This window comes from Hetaerina americana, unplaced genomic scaffold (assembly GCF_022747635.1).
Source record: "Hetaerina americana unplaced genomic scaffold, ioHetAmer1.1.p SCAF_7, whole genome shotgun sequence".
Lineage (NCBI taxonomy): Eukaryota > Metazoa > Arthropoda > Insecta > Odonata > Calopterygidae > Hetaerina > Hetaerina americana.
In genome coordinates, this window is record NW_027287316.1 from 73835378 (window position 1) to 73857089 (window position 21712).

At 39.2% G+C, this 21712-nt stretch overlaps 1 protein-coding gene across 3 annotated transcripts in view; it reads right to left on the bottom strand.

Moving 5' to 3' along the window:
* LOC139696368 (solute carrier family 23 member 1) overlaps positions 1-21712 on the bottom strand; it is a 145375-nt gene that overhangs the window by 45748 nt on the left and 77915 nt on the right. For 2 of the 3 annotated variants that reach the window (XM_071595115.1, XM_071595113.1), the window contains exon 2: positions 792-948. The exons of the other annotated variant lie outside the window; for it this stretch is intronic. The gene's annotated coding sequence lies outside the window, so the exon portion shown is untranslated. The remainder of the gene's footprint in view (positions 1-791; positions 949-21712) is intronic. 3 annotated transcript variants of the gene reach the window in all.

Below are 21712 nucleotides of genomic sequence, written 5' to 3' on the forward strand. Positions count from 1 at the left end.
ACGTGAAATATTATTTTAAGTTGATTAGGACTCGCCCGACTGTCCGTCAGAACACTTCGATTGTGATATATAGAGAAAGGCGCGCATCCAGTTTATTATCTTTTCAGTAACAGAATATTGTTTAGGCTTAGGATAATATAACAGAGTGGCGCATCAAAGCATGCGATGAATTGCAAACAGGATAACCAATTATGAATTTTTTTGTGTTTAGTCGAATTTTCGGTTAAATCAAAATACATTTGGCAGATGCTACAAATTGATTAGAGAGAATGATGAGGCAATTAACATGACATTTGAGATGGGTCTTATTGGCGTTACCCGTATCGAATTTAGATTCCTAAAACTTAGTTTGTTTTTAAGGCGATATTATCACCTCGAATTAGGAAAACACCGTAAGTGTGGGAAATTTGACGCTCTAGTCTTTCCATACTCAGTAATCAACCCAGAAATTGTCTTTGATCGTTTAGTTGTAATTGAGTTCATCCGAAAGAAACATGAAGACGTGTGAAGTTATCAGATTCACGACACATGGGCTCTTTTCCCTGCGCCGCAAATTCGTTTCTCACGAAGTTATAGTGAATGGAAATTCAAACCGCTCGGGTTATTAGATGTGGTTATCCAATGAATTCACGCAGGATTCAAACCCAAGACCCAGTGGTCAGTAGACGACCACTATACCCACTCGACTTCCACGCTCCAACGTTCTGGTTCAGTAACATAAAAGAGGTTCAATCGGAACGCTCTTGTCAGCGACATGATGCCCAATTAAGCGTACAGCAAAGGTTACTTACCTCCTAAATACCGATGATCTCCGTTCTCATGTTCTCCGGAATATATGTATTTGTATTTATCGATCTCCCGTTGGTCCAGTGCAGGAGTGGAAGGATCCCAACCGTCAGTCGTAACTTTGCACTAACTCAGCGCCTCTCGATTCGCATTCACTACTTCCTAAAACATTTAAACATTTCAATTAGTCGTCATTCAGCACTCAAATTTAACATGTCTGAAACACAGTGCGACGGAAAACGAACGCTGTTTCCCTCAACGCGAGTCGGGGTACGACCATTGTGTACAGGATTTTTTTTAAGTATTGGACAATGTTTTACTCTGTTACAGCACGAGTTAATTTACTAGTTGCCACGAGCAGAGAAAATGTAATGGGGTGGAATTGGCCGACGTGAGACAGGGAACGTATAACGGGTACGGATAATAAATAGTTAGTAGGAGGGGGCAGTTTAAAGAGTCAATCCCGGGCACTTGAAACCGTTGCCGGAATTCGGAAGGGAAGGCAAAAAGCTGTCCAATTTTTTATTGGGGCACACCTGATTAGCATCCTTTGAAATGGTAGTTAGTGTAATCATTGCGAAATGTGTACTTGCCAATTATATTAGAAATCTCGCTCGCAACGAGCGCCAAGAAAAAGTGGAGGAAAGGGGCGTTACTTGGCGTAATACGAAGGAGTTCAACCCAGGATAATCTGTATGCATTTTGGATTCATCGGAGACGTAGCAGGTTAAAGAATTAAAAAAAAAGGTTTTGGAACTAGAACAGCCATAAATATATTAAGAACTGGAATCGGTGTCCTGTCAAACCTCAAGGGATGACAGTTCAGAGTAAACCGTTTAAACAATTTGAGGTGAACAAAGGCTGAATGGCTTCCGCGTAGGATGTTCTCTCTTGGCAACACTTTTTCCTGCATTCTGGCAGGCGTCTTCCATTCGAAGACGGCTCCTAGAATGCAGGAGATACTGTTGTCAAGAAGTCAAGAGAAAACAGCCTACTCGATGGAAACCCCGAAGCCATGCAGCTTTTATCATAGATGCGCAGTGAAATCCTTCGTATTAATTTTTGGACCCTCGAATTTACTTTTTACGCTTGCAGAATTAAAAAATAATTCCCGCAAGAAAGCTACCCAAATCGTCTGGCAAAGATAAACAACCAGGGATTTTTCTTTGAACAAAGATAGCTATTGCGCATAAAATATTATAAAAATGATTTCTATGATACTAATTATTTAACATTACTAATGGTAACCAAACAGAGAGTAGTCTTTCATCTCGATGTTGTCACTCTGGTGTAGAATCACCACCTGCCAAACACCCTGACGTGGATTGCAGGGAACCATGTACGTGAAGATGAGATATGTATAGATAACTTGGTAACTAAACACATCTGACCAGGAATCTGGAGAAACGAGTTTGAACCCGCCTATTACAATAGTAGATTAGAATCTTGGAACAAAATGAGAGAAATAGACTGTGAAACAGATTTAAATCCCCATAAATTCCACGAATAATTCGCGACTAGAGTGTATTTCAAGTGGGTTAAAAGGTAAGTAGACGTTTTCAGTATTAATCTCTAAAATTTACGTCCGCATGGCATGTTTCTTCATAATAAATCAATCTAGGGTATTCATATCTCTACTGATAATAGTAAATACTTACATCATAAGGTACAATAAAATTAGAAATGTATGATACAAATAAATACCTATGGTGAGAGTCCAAACGCCCACGCTCACTACCTGAGTGGTGATTTGCAGAAAATGTTATATGTTTGATAGAAGAGTCACGTTTGTTAAGTGATGCGTCAGATGTGAAGTTAAATGAGCTAATTTTTCGAGCAACTCTTGACTCGTTAATTTATTTTTATATCAACGTTTTAACGTTATCATTTAACAAAAAATGAAATTAAAACTTGAAGCGATTAAAGTGAAATAACTAAGCAGACGAACGGGGATCCTCAAAAGAATAATTTTCAGCTTGGTCCCCACGCGAGGCAGAAAGAAAGAGGGCGAGAAGACTTCAACTTCAGCCAAGCACTTTTATCGCTCTCAGAGAAATTAAATTATTCTTCAGCTTCCGTAATGATTCATTTCTTATTTGAGAAATACGAACATTTTTTTGGCACAACTTTCTCAGGCGTGAACAATATTTTTGTTGAGTTAACTTAGAGGAGAAAGTCAAAGGTTGAATCTGATTTATCTTAACTAAACCGAAATTAATTTATGGGGATTAAACGTTAAACTTAAACTCTATCGCAAATATAATCGACTTGAATTTCACAATTGAAATCCCCATTTCTTGAGATGGACTGAATTTTGACGTGGGTTCGCCATCCTCGTACTTACTTTTTCCCTTATTCTTGAACTTTGTTTCTTTGGACTTCTTCCTTTTTCAATGTCTTAAGAATATTTTTTTGACACACGAATTCTTATCACTCACGCGCATCTGGGATAGGGAACGAGTTTCGATCACGTGCGAAGCCACTCTCATCGGGGAAGATTCCGCGAAATCTGGAACTCCTCCGAAGAAAATAATCAACGGCAGACGGGTCTTTTAAAATTTGTGTCCGCCTTCCTCGCTTCCTCTCGAGTACGCGCCGTTGGACGACGTCGCGGGTTCCAATTCGAACGTTGCGCGAGGATGATACCGTCGGAGCTGAGCGACTCTCACCCCTCTTTCTCTCACTATTTCCCGAAGACGAGGATGGTTCTCGATTTTCGACGCGTGGGCCAGACCGCACGAGTGGGGGGGGGATGATACGGGATGCCCGTGTATTGGCTGCGCCGGCTCGAGGAACTGATTGACGAGAGGGCTCGCCTCACGCTGTAGGTATTGTGCAGGATCGTTATCAGATCGGTGTGGGTGCGGGATGGAGGAAGGGGGGGGGGTGGAAATGTCTCACAAATGAGGATGTCGAGACTGACATTGTCGTAGAGGTAGACTCCATTTTCTCTTGGGTGGGGTGAATTGTCGGAGGGAGTTCTTTCGCGAACTTGTGGCTGTCAGGTGCAATGACTTCGAATTAGGCCACGGATGGGCGTTAAATTGTCACCGCATGTCATGGCATGATGCCTGCAAGGTCCCGGAGAAATTTGCCGACTTACTCCCGATAATTATGGGAAGCCAAAGAGTTCGTATCTCTATAATTTATTTGACTGCTTGATGGCCAGGAAACTTCTCGGTTAAGCGTCCATGTCAAGTAGAAGTTGGGATTTTAATCCACGGAGGTGCACCCATGGGTGCTAAGGATTAGTTATCCTTGGAGACAATTTAGATTTTTTGATATGTAATGAGCCTACGGAAGGAGATGATGTTGAGGGCTAGTGAATGGAGGGTTGAAGCTTCCATCACGGGGTCTCTAGAATTTACAATGGCCCGTACACTTACCAGAATACTTAGATTCAGTTGGCTTATATTTTTTACCACTTATTTTTATATAATGGACGAAATGATATTTAGCGATGCAATAATGGTGTATTCATTTTTAGTTTTCCCCTCAGCGCACTTGGCTAAATTTGGGCGATGCATGAAAAATGGATGGAGACGACATGGTAGGCAATGGGATACGAGACAGAGTCCCAGGTCATCAAGGTTGAGGGAGGGGAGTACTTGCCGTTGTGCCCAGCACAAAAAAAGTAGGAAGCATGCGGATTTGAAGAATAAATCGGCGCAGTGTAAGTTTTTTAATAGTACTGAAAAACGCGAGGCTCGTTAAAACATCACGGAATTGTGTAATATTCATCAGGGCCCATGAAAAACCCACCTCTTATGTGTCGACTGCAACAGAAAGCAGATGCGCGTGTTAACTGCTCCAGGGAACACCTATAGACACACTCAGCTTCACCCAAGCTGTGCGATTTTTCGGGTACCAGATCTTCCTGGGAAACGACCTAGGCGGCAGAGGGAAACGACCACCCTAACCTATCAAACTGACCTTCGGGTGGATGACTTTTGTGATTTTTGTATATTTTCTTCTTGAAGCACTTTGAGATGTACTTCTATTTTTGAAATTGGTTCAAATCAAAACATTGAAAAAATATTTATTTTTTAGTCTATCAAACGGTAGATAACGGTTTCTCTTTCCTAATTGCCAGAAATCCTGAAATTCTACCATAGGGATAACTTCTCCGTAGTTGAGAATATTTATTCCAAACGGTGGGGATGTAGAATAAAACTCCGTCAGTAGCCTAAAGTAACTTAATGTGAAACTCTTGCGCCGATTTAATTTGCTATGATTTCCGTCGTATTTAGCCATATCTTCCATGTAAGTATCGAGTAATAACTGAGTAGTTTACCAGTAAGAAGTTATTCTTAGATGTAGCTTGAAAGTATTACCCAGTATCAGAGACTGATATTAGATGTACTTTGAATATTGCACCATACCCTTGCCTACTTTGGAATCTACACCATATGAGCGCCATTTAAAATAAAACGATTTGAATATGCGTACTTATAAACCTACTTGCATGACATCCTACCAAAATGCCAATTCTTCTCCCCCGCTCACCCAACGTTATCCTTCCCATCACGCCGTCCTCAGCTCACCTTTTCTTCTCCAAATGCCCGTAAACTTCATTTTTTTGACGTTCGAATTTCTTCCAAGCGTGAGTGAGTGCTAAAATGTGTCACCATTAAATCAACCGTAACGTTCATCTGATACGTGATGAAAATTGCGAAAAATATAAGCATATTTAATTAAAATATTCTGACGTGTTGGAAAATTTTCGTGATACTGCGATGACACCGGGAATGAGACAGTTGGAAAAAGACCCCTCATATTTGAGACAGTTGGAAAACAAACTTCGCATTTTATGTAGCCACTATATTGCATATTATTACATATTTCCACGATAATCACAGTGTAGAAACAATAGTCTAGCGGAAATAAAGCACGTAGAAAAACATCGAAATGTCTTGAATATCCTCAGGATATCTGTCGGAAACTTCATATACGATTCAGAGACTATGGCAGTTTTTGAATGTTGAGCTGGAATAGTTTGCTGGGATCTCATGGTGATTTCTAAGGTCAATGCTTTCTACTCGTAAAAATAGGGGGATTTTATATCATTAGTGTTCCCCCTCACCCTTTCTTTCGTTCTCTTGTTTAAAAAAGGAAAATATTGCTATACGTTCTATTATTTTAGCCTTACGTATGACTATTTTATAGTTTCGGAGAGGACGTACTGGTTTGTTTCTTTCAACCAATTTTAATTGCCTTTGGATTGATTGTGTAAATTATATTGGTAACGCAGTTTTATTTAGCGAAAGTTATTTTTCTGTAAGCGTTCATTTATTCCCAGGCAATCGTTTGTATGAATTGATGTAATGTAATGACTGAGATTTTTTTACTGTTTCGATCGTACACCGGGAATTATATATGAGAAAAGCTTTTTAATTGTCGAATTTTTATTAATAATTAAATTCGAACGAATTTGGTTCGATATTTTCCTAAGATACACCTAAAAAATGCATATTTTTGTGAGAATTCTTAGCTATCAGTGTTAAATTGTGTCGTATGTGTTTTAGAGTGTGAAATTCAAGTTATGCTCTTCTCCGTTTAGATACAATTTCTTCTTTAGGTTTTAATCACTGGTGCCCCAGCACGGCACTAGATTAATTCTCTCACACACTGATCTCGAAAATCTCTGAATGGAACCATTTTTATGCATGAAATAAAATAATTTTGGAACCTTTTTTCTACGCAGAAAGCATAGCGTATGCTATATTTGAAACTAATAGCTCTAACTCAGAGATGGCAACGCATCTTGCAGTAGATAATTTAATCCTCGGAAGACAGCTGCAATTCAAAAACACCGTCGGCCATATAGTGAATATTAAACTTTATCAAAATTCAAAATATTTACCAAGTGGGGGGCTATGGCTTCCTCCCCTTCCATCCACCCTTTTTATTTTATATCATATAACGATTTATTACAACAAATGTGTAATACGTAAATGGATGAATTGGAATTCATTTTGTGTTACCTATACAGGTGTATGATATGTGAACCTTTTACGGTAAATATTAAAAAATCTTCTGGGTTCTCTTCAAATTATTTCCTTCGATTCATAAAGACTTAAAGATGCCCATCTTCTACCATTATAGAAATTTAGACACGAGGCATCTGTCTCGCAGAGTCAACGTTCTACAGGAAACGCGGGATTCATGTTTTCTGTATCAAGGATATGGTATCAATATGTAACCGCAGAAACTCAAACATGCTTGTTCACACAACTACAAACTCGCATGCCAAAGGAATAATTCGCACACGCCACCTTCGGACATAGTGGGAATAACATCCAAAAATGTTTCATTTAGACACGGGTAAGGATTTGACAACATGCTGCGGGATTCAGTATCCCTTGAGGATCGGCTACCTGCCTCTGTGATTTGCCGAGAGCTTCGTTTCATTTTAAGAGGTAAAAATCGTTCTCATGACTTTATTATGTTTACGAATCTCGAGCTGGAATGTTATACGAAAGGATAATTATTTGTTTATTTATTCGACCTTGTGGGAGGACGACCTACCGTCAGCTATTGGGAAACTGTGGAGTTTCTTTTTTTTCGTATAGTTTATGGAGACTATGAACCCGTCATCTCTTTTGAATGCTTTCGGAGGTTTTATTGTATTTGACAAAGTAATACGGTGGTAGGTGCGAACATCACGAAATACGAAAGGCATTCTGCTTAGCTTGGCCTGGGTGAAGCAGAAAAGTATGTGTGGTGGTGATAAATGAAGTTCATTTTTCGGGCCAACCCCACTTTTTTCGCCGAATACACAAATGATGTTATTAATGAGATAATGAGCTTCATAGTAGTACACCTTTTATTTATAAAAAATATTTAGAGTTTAAAAAACTATATGAAATAAATAGATACATATGTTAGTACGAGAGCGTCTTATGGAATAAATCAGCGGACTAATGTCATTAGCGAACCTTAAATATTGAAGTGTGAAAATAATATTTGAAAATACTCTCCGGATGTTGGTTTCAAATGTCATTATCGACTGTAATAACTATTCTCGCCCGCAAAAGGAGTGAGCTTGGAAAAGGATTGAGCTAGACTACTGAAATTACTTGAGTCACTGCAGTTACTGTGATAGTTCATTATATGCCAGTTAATGTTAACCTAGTTTTTCAATCCTGAAAAGTAGTTTTTTTCCGAGGATTTCGTATTGAAAAGATATCTGACGTAAACGTAGAAGTGTTTGTATCCGAGCTTCATGCTCAGAAATTCCTGATGGATGAAAAAATATGTCTTTCTGAAATATGTTCACATCATAAACTTTCAATCGTCTCGGGCAAAAAGTACACTGTGAGGAGCAGGCGATGGACGAATCTTTATTTGTTACTTATTCCCTCGATGGATTTCGACTCGGAAAGAATCAAGACTGGTACGCACTGCATGGTAACAGCGTTTATGAGAAGATACATCAAGTCCCCCTGAATGTGAAATGCGAGAGAGTAAAATTCAGAAAAAAATATGAAATGAATCATGATGTTTTTCGATGAAATCGTCAAGTACACGCGTGAACGTGAAATTACTGCACATATTTAATGCAAAATTAGTACTCTTCCACCGTTCTTAATTAAGCCGAAAACGGTGTAATTAATCAAGGGAACGAATTAAACTTGGCGGAAAGTACTAATTGCACTTAAATTCGGTTAATAACGATATCGAGGAAAAAACAACCAATAACAAGGTGCGGAGAGAAGCGGGGTGTGGGTGGGGTCCATTAATTATGGATGCTGGGAACTTCTAAGCTCCTCGTTAACACTCCTGATTGTCGGGGCATAAAACGAAAAAAAAAACAAGGAAAGAGCAAACGTCCATGCATTTGGGTGGCTCCACAAGCTAAATGGTGGGAGGGGAAGATTAACGATTAAGATTACAGAAAGGGAAAGCGATGGTGGGAGCTTATACGAAGAATATTGAAGAGGATTGAGCGTTGAAATTTGTGGAGCTGAAATCCCGACATGTTGAAGAGTGAAAGGAAAAAGATCAGGCGTCTTACGAAGCAAAAACACGTAAATTTCATTACTAGAATGATTCTGCAATGTCTTAGAAGATTATCAAACATGTATGAAATATTTTATTCAATAAAAAGAAAATTAATGAAAAGATTTTAAAGACTTAACATATGTTTAGCATGTATTTCATTATTATTTAATTTGGCAATGTACAATTTTTCTCCATATTTTTGACTAGAGGGAATTAGAAATTATTTTTTTTGCAAATTTCCGTATGGTTTTATTGATGGAGTATATTTAAAAAAGTAAATGTAATAGCAACATATTTCATGTGTGTTATTATGCTCTTATATGTGTCGTAAAGGTAATGCATAAGTATATAACCTATTTTTATACATATACTCAGCTATGATAGAGACGGTGAGATAAAATAGATAGAAAAATTTTAAAAAGATGAAGTTTCAGGCTAGGACGTTGCGGGCCCTAAATGCGGTCCCTTAATGAGCGATATAATTTATTATATTTAATTTTCACGTATATGTCGATGCATACACATCGATGAAAAAACAATCAAACATGAACACCAACAGTTTTATAGATTCAAATGGAAAAGGCACGGAGAGACAAATTAAATACACAATTAACTTAATATGTTGTTAAGTTGTAATTAACTTGTAGCTCCCCCTTTCAGTATTAACATTACCCTGTGGTGACCTTGCGAAAACGCTATCTACTAAAGCACTCCTAGGTAATATGTGAGTGTCACTTCCTTGTACCGATTTTTCTTTATGTGTTGTTTTAACTAGTATATCGAAATTTACATGCCCGCCAGCTGAGTGCTTTTTCACCTTGTTGTATGATTTGCATGCAAACACCCTTCGTCCATTACTATCTCTAACCCTCGATATACATCTGAATCCTTTTTAATATACGACATGTCGACTCTTCGGGTGCCGACCGACTAAGGCGGCGTAACCACCGAAACGTATGCCAAAGTTCAATGTCTCCTTTTAAATGTTTTTCCTGGTTTTATCAGGCGCGTGCTACAGTTTGTTTTACCATGCACTCATGTGGACATTAAATGAGTGAATTTGCACGACGTATAGTATTTTAGGATGTTGATATGAATAATCAGTAGATGTTAAAAAGCGGACGATCATATTTTTACTAGATGCCTGAAAGTTTTTTTTTGGACAGGTGAGAATTTTAAGGGAAATATTTTTTTTATAAGTTTTTACGAAGATGTTTTGAGACATTTTAGGTGTTATCCACAGTCGGCGCGAGCTTGTTGACGTCATCCCACGTTTACATTTTCGCCTTTTGGCCCTCCTCCCCACCCCCCTCGCTCTTCCCTCTCCCTATCTCCACACCTTATGGCCCTGCTTCGCGTAAACAATGACTGTGTTGATTTATTAACGAATTCTCTTCGGTTTTTGCGTCCTCGTACCTACGTTTGTGTCTGTGTGTGTGTATGTGCACATTAATATCTGCGTGTGCGTTCGGAGTCGTTGGGGAGAAAAGGGGCGAAGGGAGTTGAGATTGGGAGGAGGGATTGGGGATGGATGGGTGAGGATGTTGGAAGTCGGACGCGTGACGCCTCGCCGGCATTCGTCACGCGTGGGTGTGTGTGAGCAGGGGTTTTGGGTTGGGAAGAGAAACGTTTCTCTCTCTCTCTCTCTCTGCGGCATATTTTCATTTATTCGCGGGGAGGTCTTCTTTTGTTTTTCCCACCACCACCAACCCCCGGCATTTGTTGATTTCTCTCCCATTTTCTCCTTCCCCCCCTCCCCTCTCGCCCCCTAACCCCCTACCCTTCCCGCTCTCTTTCATCCCCTCGGTCCCAGAGATAAGCCGGGTCTCCGCGAGATTATTTTGCGACGTCACCCCAACGGGACTGAGTCGCCGTTAATGAGGCGGGGATCGTTTTTATTTTCATTCTTTTGCCTTTTTCCTCTTTATTTTTTATTCTTTTACCCGATTTTTTTTATTTTGCGGCTAAGTCCTCGCTTTGGATTGCCCATTATGAAAAGGATTCCACCGGCTTCGTCGTATTTTTTTTCCATACCCGTCTCTATCTCTCTCTCTCTCTTTGTTCATTTTTTAAATATATATTTTGCCACCCGTTGAGGTCATCGCTTTATGGTTCCGCTTTTGGTTCCCTACACCGCTCAAACTTACTCGTTGAACGGTGTCGATTTTTATCTGGCGCAAACACTGTGAAAAGGACCGCCATTACCCTGGGAAGATTGTCTCGTGATATTGGCTTGCCATCCTTCCTTTCATATGGGGGTCAGATATTTCTTTTCGCTTCAGGGTTACTCGAAAACGTTTACGAAAGTAGAGCGTGTCGGCCTTTATGATTGGCCTAATTATGATTTCCAGCGCGGGATTTGAATAATCAAATAAATTTCACGTATGAAACTCGGTTTTCCTCAAGAGCACCTTTGGAATTAATCTCGTCTGCGGTATTTCATGCGCTTGCACACGGTATAGGTTCCATAGAACATGCCGAATCAGCAGCATCTCCTTCTGCACTCCGTGAATATGACCTTTTTTTCAGTAAATGTGTAGGATCTGTATGTGAATAACCTCTCAGAACTGCGTTTCGAATTATTCACCACGTGAAAATTTCTATATTTCAATAGCATCAACATCAGAAGAATCAGAATAGACAGTGATAGACAAGGGACACATAGGCAAAGGTTAGATAGATTTGCCCGTTTACTGCCGTGCCTTCAACCTAAACGAAGAGGAAGTGTTAACAGAGTCTTGAGAAGGGCTATAAGTAGGAATGGGCATAGATGAACTCATTAAGTCAGATTTGCGAATGATTAAGCTTTAACTAGCGAGCCAGGCAAGGGATTGCAGTAAGTTCTAATCTCATTACAGAACTAGTGCCATGAATAAGGATGAGAATCCATCAAATGGAAACGAAATTAATGGTGCTCTCCAGAAGAATGAAGATTGAGTTCAAATTATAAATTGAAAGAACGTAAATTAGAGCAGGCAAAACACTTCACTTATTTAGGGAGTGTTATTGACGAATATGGCATTTAAGTAAGGGCATCAAAAGAAGAATTCTATCATCCAAAGAGGCATTTACAAACCGAATTGAGTTGTTGACGAAGAACATAAATAAACGTAAAGAAAATATTGTCGGAAAATGATTCTTACCGTGATTTTTCATGGCTCAGAAATTTGTTTATTAAGGCAAGATGATTAGCGCAGATCGGAGAATTTTTATTGTGTGATTGGATATCTATGGATGTAAAGGAAAACAAACGAATAAGTGATAGGGTTAGGGAGACGGTTGAAGGGGAGAAATTCGAAGTAGGCAGGAAACGTGGATGCAGCAGATTTTGCGAGACCATGAAAGCAGAGATTGAGAGGCAATGCTGTAGACTCTGATAGAGTTGAGAAATTTGGGAAAGCGAGGTAGAGTGTGGAGAAAAACGGAGCAGAATTAAGGGAGTTAGTAAATATTTTAGAGTACTGCGGAAATAGGTTTTATAATATGGGTAATTAAGTTTTCAGTATCCTATCAGACGGAGTGTGGTCCTGGGTTCATTAAAAACCTATCATGACGGTAGGCTATCGTTATGAAAGATATTCCATCTCCCAAACACACACACACACATATCATCGCCTCCCATGTCTAACTTAGTTCACACAGACCTAAAATTAAACTAAGCAGCTAAAATATATCGCCATTTTTGTAGAGAAAATTGGAAATTTGTTCATAACCCGCTAAAAGTTTCAAACTTTTCCTCGTTCACAGCAAGCAAAGTTCAAGAAAATAAGGACATCCATAAATGGACCATAAATTTTCAGGAATAACGTGTGTAGGTATCATCCTTTGCGGAATGATTCACGTCCTGTCCACAGTTAAATTATATCGTCCGTAAATTAAAATCAGCCAACGGATGCATCTCCCCTTTAACCGTGAACGCTGGCCCGATCAGTCTTCTTACCTAAAAAAATTCATACCGTCAATTATCCGCCTTACGGCCGCATACGCCAAGCTAATTTGGGCATCATACTTTGAGGGATGAAACTCCAAAGCCCTTAGTTCCTACAAATTGAAATAGTTCACTCCACTGCTGGAGCCCTCCGGTTTAACTCCAATAATCATCTCTATATGGAATTTCGCCTCTCTTCATCCGCTTCATATTCGGACGGTCTTTGCTGCCACGAATCGATCCCTTCATGACAATCCGGCCAAAGTTCCTCGCGGAAATTGAATATAGATCCAAAACTTTAAGTCTTCTCAAAAATCTTCGAATTCTCACCCTCGTTCCCATTACTAATAATAAATAATTCACCTTCCATTCGTCGATCAAATTAATCCAAAGACCCAAAACATTTATTTGCCTTCCTTCAAAACAAATCCCATTCCAAATTCCTCGGGCAACGAACGCACATCCCTTGAAAGGTCTTTGTCTGCTCCATTCTGGCCCTTTTAAACCTAAATTCCGACCTATTTAGGTTATTTTCCGAACCTAGACGAAAAATCGTGAAAACAATAATTTTATGATTAAAGAATTAAAATATTCTTTAATTACAACTCAGAACTATGCACAAACGTTAATAAACTAATGAAATAAGTTAATAAAGACCAATAAACGCTGATCGTACCCGAACAAAAAAAATAGAATTTTTATAAAAGTATTATTGTCAATCAGGGTTTTAATGTTCGCCCGCACAAACAGGCACGAAGTGATATGAAGCTCTTCTAAGTGTTAGATCATAACTTGGTATTTGATGTAATTTCCGTCTGACGCAGGCTACCACTACTGTACAAATTGTATTTAATGTCTTCCCTTATCCCTGAAGTCAGTCGTTTTTTTCCAATTACCTTTCATCCTCCAAATTTTACTCCTTGATTGGTTTAATGACTGGAGAACAGAAGGTGTTGGATAATGCCACACGAAAGACAGTTTGATTCGTGCCAATTTATTCAGCTAAAGATAATATTCTTGTGAAGTTGATTGGAATTGACATCCGAGCCCTTTTATGGTCATGGACGATTTTTAAACTCCTCCCGCACGCATTATGAATTTCTGAAGTTCGATAGAATTCCATTAAAATGCAATATTCTTTACCTCAAGCAGACTAACGAGCTCCAGCACGGGTTGGCTGTCAAATGATAGGTACGCATTTCACGCCAACGAAGGAATTACTAAGCAAATGAAAAATATCTTTTATTATCATGAAAAATGATGTACGAGCATGGGCGTGTGCTTATTATTTTTAGTATGATATCGTCAATATGATCATTGCATTTCTTGCATTCCTCGTTGTTCTAAATTTAGGTTTCAGTTTTGTATCTCATTTTATTTATTTGCCATTTTTATTCAAGCTTAATCTGTTACATAATGACGATTTTGTCGAATATTAGGTACGAATACATGTTTTGGTACATGCTTGGGAGGTGTGATTTTTGCTTTTCAGTTTTGGAAATTTTCTGAAAACTTTAATCGTTGTGCTAAGTCAAGTGGGAGAAACTCGGTGTGGAAGAAACTTGGCTCATATAAGTACCCCTTGTTAAAATCCTTGTTGAATATAAACGATGGGACTTTCATTTAAACTCAAATTAACCTTCTGGGTTGTTGTATTCATCCGCGAAATTATTTGCATAAAACAAAACAAAATCCATCCGGTAACTCGCTGAGTAAATATTTCGCGAACGTGGCGGATTCAAAATTCGACTCGTTCATGAACGCTGTCTGGTCACATAACCTAATGAATGAACTGGACCTGAATGAAGGGTTCGCCGTATCTTCACAAGTCGTAGTCTCCTAAACACTCGATGATTCTATGAATACTATGGAGTAACGTTATTAATCCATCATTTTTAGCCTTGAATTCACGCGTCAGCGATGGAAAAATACTGTTTCCTTAGAGATGACTGGCTGCCTACAAATGCATGCATTGTTGTGACTTGTTATTCGTCATTATTCATCCATATGCATAAGTTTACATCGCGTCATAAAAACACCTTTTAAATATCTAAAACGTTTCAAAACACTATGATCTCGTGAGGGATTCGAGTCTTTATTTTGTTGAAGAAACAGTCGTTGGTTTCTGAACAGTCTTTATATTCCTGCCATGGAATGCATGACGTGTATGAAATAAATCATCACATGCTGGAGAAAATGAGCTCAGACGTCAACGCACCCATTAAAAACCTGATACCACTATACCATGAAGTGTCCTATCCGAAAGAGAAGTCAAATGTGTAAATTTTGGTCTTACATTTAGTAGATATTCCCTATCCTTCATTTAAAATGTAACACAATCCTATTGACGACATTGGTTTGTACCACAAAACGAGACAAAAATGTTTGTTATCAGTTTATGGTCAATGACAGTGTTTTTCTAATCACTTTATTTACAATATGGATACATTAACGAAATTCATAGACAATTGTCAATTTAACAGAAACTTTCATGACGTAATTAACTTGTAATTTAGGGTGAATCGGTAAACTCAATTGGTATTAAACTTCATCAATGACTTTATTAAACCTTTATGAATCTCTTACGTTCACACCATCGCTATCTGTGTTGAAATCGTTAGTTGCTGTGGGATCGGCTCGACCTATGAAGTCGTTTTTGTGGATTAGAATGGGAGAATGGGTGTACGAGTAACTCGCAGGAATGGTAAAAGTGACTTACATGGTCACTCTGATATGGAAGTCCAAGTGCTCTGACGTTGATGTTCATCAGCATCATTGCCCATGGACCGTCGCCACCGTTTGTTGGGATTGCGGAACATTGCAGGAGAGCATGAGTATGAATGACTATGTCGGCATCCCAATGTCCCCGAGACCGTTCTCGGAAAGTGCACCTGCGTATTCGGTCGAGCGTGACGTCAGAATCGACTTGAACGTCGCAAAATGCGGGAGGTCTTGAAGGGGAAGAGGGAACGGAAGTATTGCGTTCGCGTTTGTCGTTCTAGCGATTCTCACCGGATTCTTCGAACAGGATGATGGCAAAAAAGATTTCTAAAATTTGGTAAGGAAAAACAAACGAGGGATTTGATGGCACAAAATGTGCGACAAATTTCATTCGTCATTAAATAAAAATGATGAATAATGGTAGTCTTCCTAATGGGTTAAGTTTTGGTAACTAACTGCACTCCACATAAAAGTCTAGTGTGTTCGAATATGGGTAAACAACAAGAAATGGTGAAATAATATGCGATCCTCTGCCTCCGATAGATGCGACGATTTTTACGACACTCTTATGCCTTTTGTTTCGAAATATTTTAAATTTGATTTACGTAACGAACTGAGTCGAATATTAGGCCGATTAATTTTAATTCCTTAGGTCCCAAGTCTGAGGGAATCATTACGGAGTGGAAACTGTTTTAAGTTTGCGGGTATTTTTAATGAATTTCATGCAAGATATAATGGTTTATTTTGGAGTTTTGCTTCCCTCAATCTTTCTTCCACTCCAGCTAACAATGAAATAACTTCCTTTGACGGAAAAACGGAAACAATAATCGTTGATAAAATAAATTACTAACTATAAATACGAAAACATGTGAACCTTATGGTACGAGAGATTGCTATTTCCGATAGAAAAGATCTTGGGATTGGCTCACTTAACGAAAGATGCCGACAGCTCAGCCGCTGCTTAGCATAGATTTGCCTGGAGCGCAGTGGAAGGGAGAGCTCACAAGGGAAGAGCAAAACACAAATTATTGGATCAAAGACAGCCTGGAAGTTTACAGTATATCAATTTCTGAATTAGATTATAATCAAAGAAATGCGATGGGCTAATGATAGCACAATAGAGAAATGACTGAAAAACTTCAAATGTTTTGAAATGATTCAGTAACTGTGCATTTTTTCTCTAGATCCAATGTTTTATCCGCGATATATTATGGACTTGGCTTACGAAATTACCCGAATTAAAATGGAATATTTTGCGACACCTTGGATAGACGATTAGGATCATTCAAGGTATTTTACCTATAAATGGTAGGTTAAACAGGATACCTAACTTAAACATTATCTTCTACGAATTACGAATATTCCTTTTTTTCGCACTCCATTATTTTCTTATTAATGTTTTCGTAATTTCTGCCTGCTTTAATCCTGTCTCAAAGGCCTACTGTCTTCCTTTCTCTACTCCGCTTACCCAGCCTTCTCCCAGCTATCACGGCCTTTCACATCCCTCTACCTTCCCATTTTTCCTCCATTCACATTTTCTTCCTTTTTCGGATTTCATCTTGTAACTTCCTCTCTTTGCTCACTCTATTAAAATCCTCGGCGTTCGTCTTCCTCCCAGTCTAAATTATTTTCTCCTCTCTTCGTCACACTTGCGTAAGAAAATCCTCCAATTAACGCTCTCCCTCTTGCCTCAAAGACCAGGTCTAACATTCATAAAGCATCACGCTCGATATTAAATTCTTCACTAATCTCTTCTTCACCTCTATACTTAATGTACCTCTCATAACTTATCTTCTTCTCGTAAATGCTTCTTTTGATAACGCAGTTCTTCTCCAAATGCCCACGCTACTGTACTAAATTTTACTCTGAAATACTGCCCAAATCAATGGGGCTGCTACACATGCTCACGTTTATTCGCCCCTACTTTAATGTTTAACCTGGTTATCCTATTTCAGACATCAATAAATCAATATATAATAGGCCCTTATAATTCGGTAAATCATAGGTTACCATTTTCTCTCTACTGTCAGACGGACGGACGCTGTTCCCGCATTTTAGATGATGTTAGCGCAACCTAAAGCGATCTTCTCTATTTGTGAGTGGTTTTGACTCTTTTAAATCAAGGCGCCTAGGGTATAACGGTCAAGCGTCTCAGCCGAGAGACAGTTCACTGTCCTCGAGATCCACATCACATGGCACTGGGGACAAGGCCGAAATTTAATTGCGCCAATCTCGAATCCTCACGGTTGAAAGTTAGTACAACCGTTCTTCTTCGCAGGGAGAATTTTAATTTTGCACCTTCCACTGGGAATCGTTGCGGAAAAACTTCAAATAATTACATCCTGTCGAATTTTTCATTATTATGCCATTAAATATAGTGAGCTAATTAGCGAGATGAGTTTGGACGGGTAATCATCTGTGCTTAGGGACAGTCATGGATATAAAATGAACTTCTATACCTTCTCACATTTGATTAATTATGAGTGAAGCGTTTGTTGGCTTGATTCGTAAACTCTTTGTACTTCATTGACGTCAATGATCAGCTTAATTCAGGTTCTCAAACCGTAAGCAGTGTGTCCTTTATGTTCAAAAATAATTTGTTAATAACTAAGTTTTGGTCATTGACCTATGCTGGTCAACTTTTGTAAAGGTCCACTCGGGAAGTGCTCGTGCATGTCAACATCGGCTCCGCCGGTGGAGTTTTTCACGGTGTGTTTTCCTGTTTACTATTTACATATTTGAGAATGAATAACGTTCGAAGATCAGCGGATAATGATAGCAGCTTTAATTTTAAGTGGGTTACGAGAGCAGGAAACAGTTTTACGGTATTTAATTATCAAATGATCAGGAAAATCAATCCAAAGTTTGACTTTTAGAAAGCCACATATCACCAGAGTTTGCTTGTGATTCCGAGGGAATAATTATGACCCATTATTAAGTAGGCATATTTCACAAAATAAGAGACCCCACGACTGAGAGATTCAAATACTGGCACTTCTCTCGCTCGAGACATTCATAAAAAGGTCAAACGTAACGAATTCTACATTTTGAATTCATTAGCTTTTAATCGCATTAGGATTTAATGGAACACGCTCTTTATTCAATGATGTATATAAGCAGGCATATGTGGAAGTGTACGATGTTTAAGTATGTTTTATGTTTTAATATACATTTATATAATAAGTGGATATTTATGCATAAACAGCTGGTGCTCTAACATCCTCCGCCCAAGCCGACGATGGCTTTCGGGTTATGGTGTTGGTGTAGAAAGGTTGGTTTTGATAGCATACATTTACTAGAGCTCACCGGGGAATAAGGCGTAAACCGTGTGAAATCTACTCACAAATAGGCTAAGGGGGTATTTTTTCCTTTCCCAATACTGCCATTGGGGGTCCCATAAAGTTCAAGTTACCATAAAATCGCGTTTCCCGGACTTTAGATGGGGTCGCCCGAGATTCGAACGCGGGTCTCTCCGGTCTGTATCTGAATGCTGTACTCTTTTGGTTTCTATGGTCGCCTTACAAGTAATACCAGATGACATTTTTGATTGCCAATTGGTCGAACTTTTAGCTTACTGTTGTTTAATTTTATCATTTTATCACATGAAGTGGAAGGAATTTGGGGGGGGGGGGGTGCTCCAGATTACGAAGGTAGAAACTTTCAACTCGAAATCAGCGCAAAGAACATTTTATCTACGCTCCTGATTTTGCTACCTAAAGTTGCTGTTTTCTTTATGTAAGACTCCGTAGATCCGTATGGCGCTCGAGCGAATTGGAGAAATGAATAATTACCTACAGTGGAGTTTATTTTCTACCCAAAATACCCTTACAGTCTTTTATTGTATTGACGACATGAACAATATTTAATGACTTACCAATGACAGTAATCAACCTGAAATTTGGTTCGATAAGCGATGGTGGAGTTCACCCAGTACTAAACGGAAGGTGTATGAAATTTACCCATTAGCCGGGTAGGGGGGGGGTCAGATTCTTTCCCTGAGTCGACCATGGTTTCTCAGGCAGATCTGATGAAAGATCACACAGTTTGGGTGGCACCGAGGATGCCCAGAAAGGCATGCCCGGGGATCGGATCCTTGCCCTCTGTTCAGGAGTCTAACGCTCCTTCCCTGGACCACCTCACCCTAGTTACTTACAATTTATATTGATTACATTAATTACCCATTCTTATTATCCCCTAAGGTTATTATGGATGAGAGAGTTGGAACACCTGAAATAATTATCAACGGAGTTAAAACGCCGCTTCCACGGGATATCTCTCGAATTCCCATTTCCCAAAATCCCTCCTCCCGATTCAGATATTGGTTTAAACGAGAAAGGGCGAAATGCTTAAGTATAATTCATTAAATTACACTACCCTTCCTTTGCTCTTGAACTATGTTATAGACAACCGGGGAGGGAGATGGAAAAAGATGGGTGACAAATCCCTTGGCAGGGAATGTGGCACGATAATGCCAGTGAAATAAGGGCGATTTCACGCTCGCTTGTACATTGCACTTTTCGGAGTGGAGAACGATCGTCGATGCCGATGAGAACGTCAAAGGGGGGGAAGGAGAACTGGGGGTGTGGCGGTGGGGGGTGGTGGAAAAACAAGAGGGGCGAGGGAAAGAGCGAACCCACTGTGTTGCCTGGGAAAGAAAGGAGGATCCGAAGAAGAGGATCCGGAGGGGGGGGGGAGAAAATTCAGGAAGACCAATAATTATAATTTTCATTAAAATAGTCATTGAGATGTCTTCAGTAAAATAATAAAAAAGTATTCAAAAACAGTGATATTGCATAAATTAGCATTTACGAATTCATATGAAACTTATAAGAAAACATCCTGCGAGTCCTTTACGAAGAATTCCTCAGTGGAATGCACGACCATTCTCATGAACCATATTAAATTGGAAATTAATTACCTGCGGGCAGGCATTACTTGGAAATTTACTAAATAGTTTTCCCCACAAATTTTCTGATTCTTTGAGGATGTCTTAATAGCCTAAATTAAAGAAATTTGAAACGATGATGATAGGGAGAAAGACTAATCGAAGGAACTTCTAAAAGTACAGAATTCTGTGATGATGGGGGGAAACATCGCACTTAAAAGGGACAGAAGGAAGGGAGGGCAGAATAGGGAAGGTTGGAGAGTTGAGTAGGTCACTGTAATGAAACTATACGTCACAGGTCTCACGTTTCTGCCATCCAACACTCATTTAGGCCATAAGTTAAGATCGAGTTGGATGTAGAAAAAAATAATTGTAATTTCCCATATAAATTCACAAAGTATTTAGTGAACGTTTAAAATTTGTAATTGGAACACTAATACGTGTATGTAACCTTTGGGCTGTGGAATTGTACCGTGGAATAACAAGTGTTCTCTTTATTTCTCTATCCAATCATGAAAATGTTCCACAAAGTGAGACCTGTAAGTGTGCTTATTTCAGAGGAAAATTTTATTCGAGAAAAACTTCTAGATGGCTTAATTTTTTTTGTAGATAAAATTTTGATGTTGCAAATAAACTACAGTATTCAACTTAAAGGGTGATTTGATAAGTGAGGGTAGAGCTCACCAAGCACTCAGCCCAGAGGCGTGTAAAATTCATGCATCATGGTAGTAAGGGAGTCCAGTTTCTTTCCCTGTGCTGTCTGTGGTTTCCCAGGAAGATCTGATGCTCGAAAAATCTCACAGTTTGGGCCAAGCTGAGGCTGCTCGGAGGAGTCCTCAGGAACCGAACCCGGACCCTGTAAACATTCCCCAGAGGTCCCGACCCGGACATTTGTATTATTCCTCAGAGCGGGTTATGAAGGGTGGAATGGAAAAGAAAAATGCTTGGAGATTAACTTTGTAGTTAGCAGCCTAATCACTGCGAAAAACGTCAAGGTGGCAACAGAGTTACACGTCCCATACAACGGATAGTGTTCCGTAATATAATATTTCTCACGCGACACTGCGAGAGAAGGATCGTCGAGGTGCTTACAAGGTGACGACAAGTAATTGAACACGAGATCTCAACGTGTGAAGTGAATGTGTCAATTATTGGAATCAGATCCTCCGCGGTGCAATTTTGTTTTTAGGAAAACCACAATTTACATCACTTATTTATTTATTGCCGGAGAAAAGTGACAAGTAAAGGCAAAGACCCAATTACAGTACTATAATAACTGAATAGTGGAATAAAAGTGACATATTTATTTCACAAAACAATTCTGGTGTCGTAATGTGAAACGTGGAAAAAAATTAAGGCATTTGATTTGAATTCGCGGTGGAGAAAAT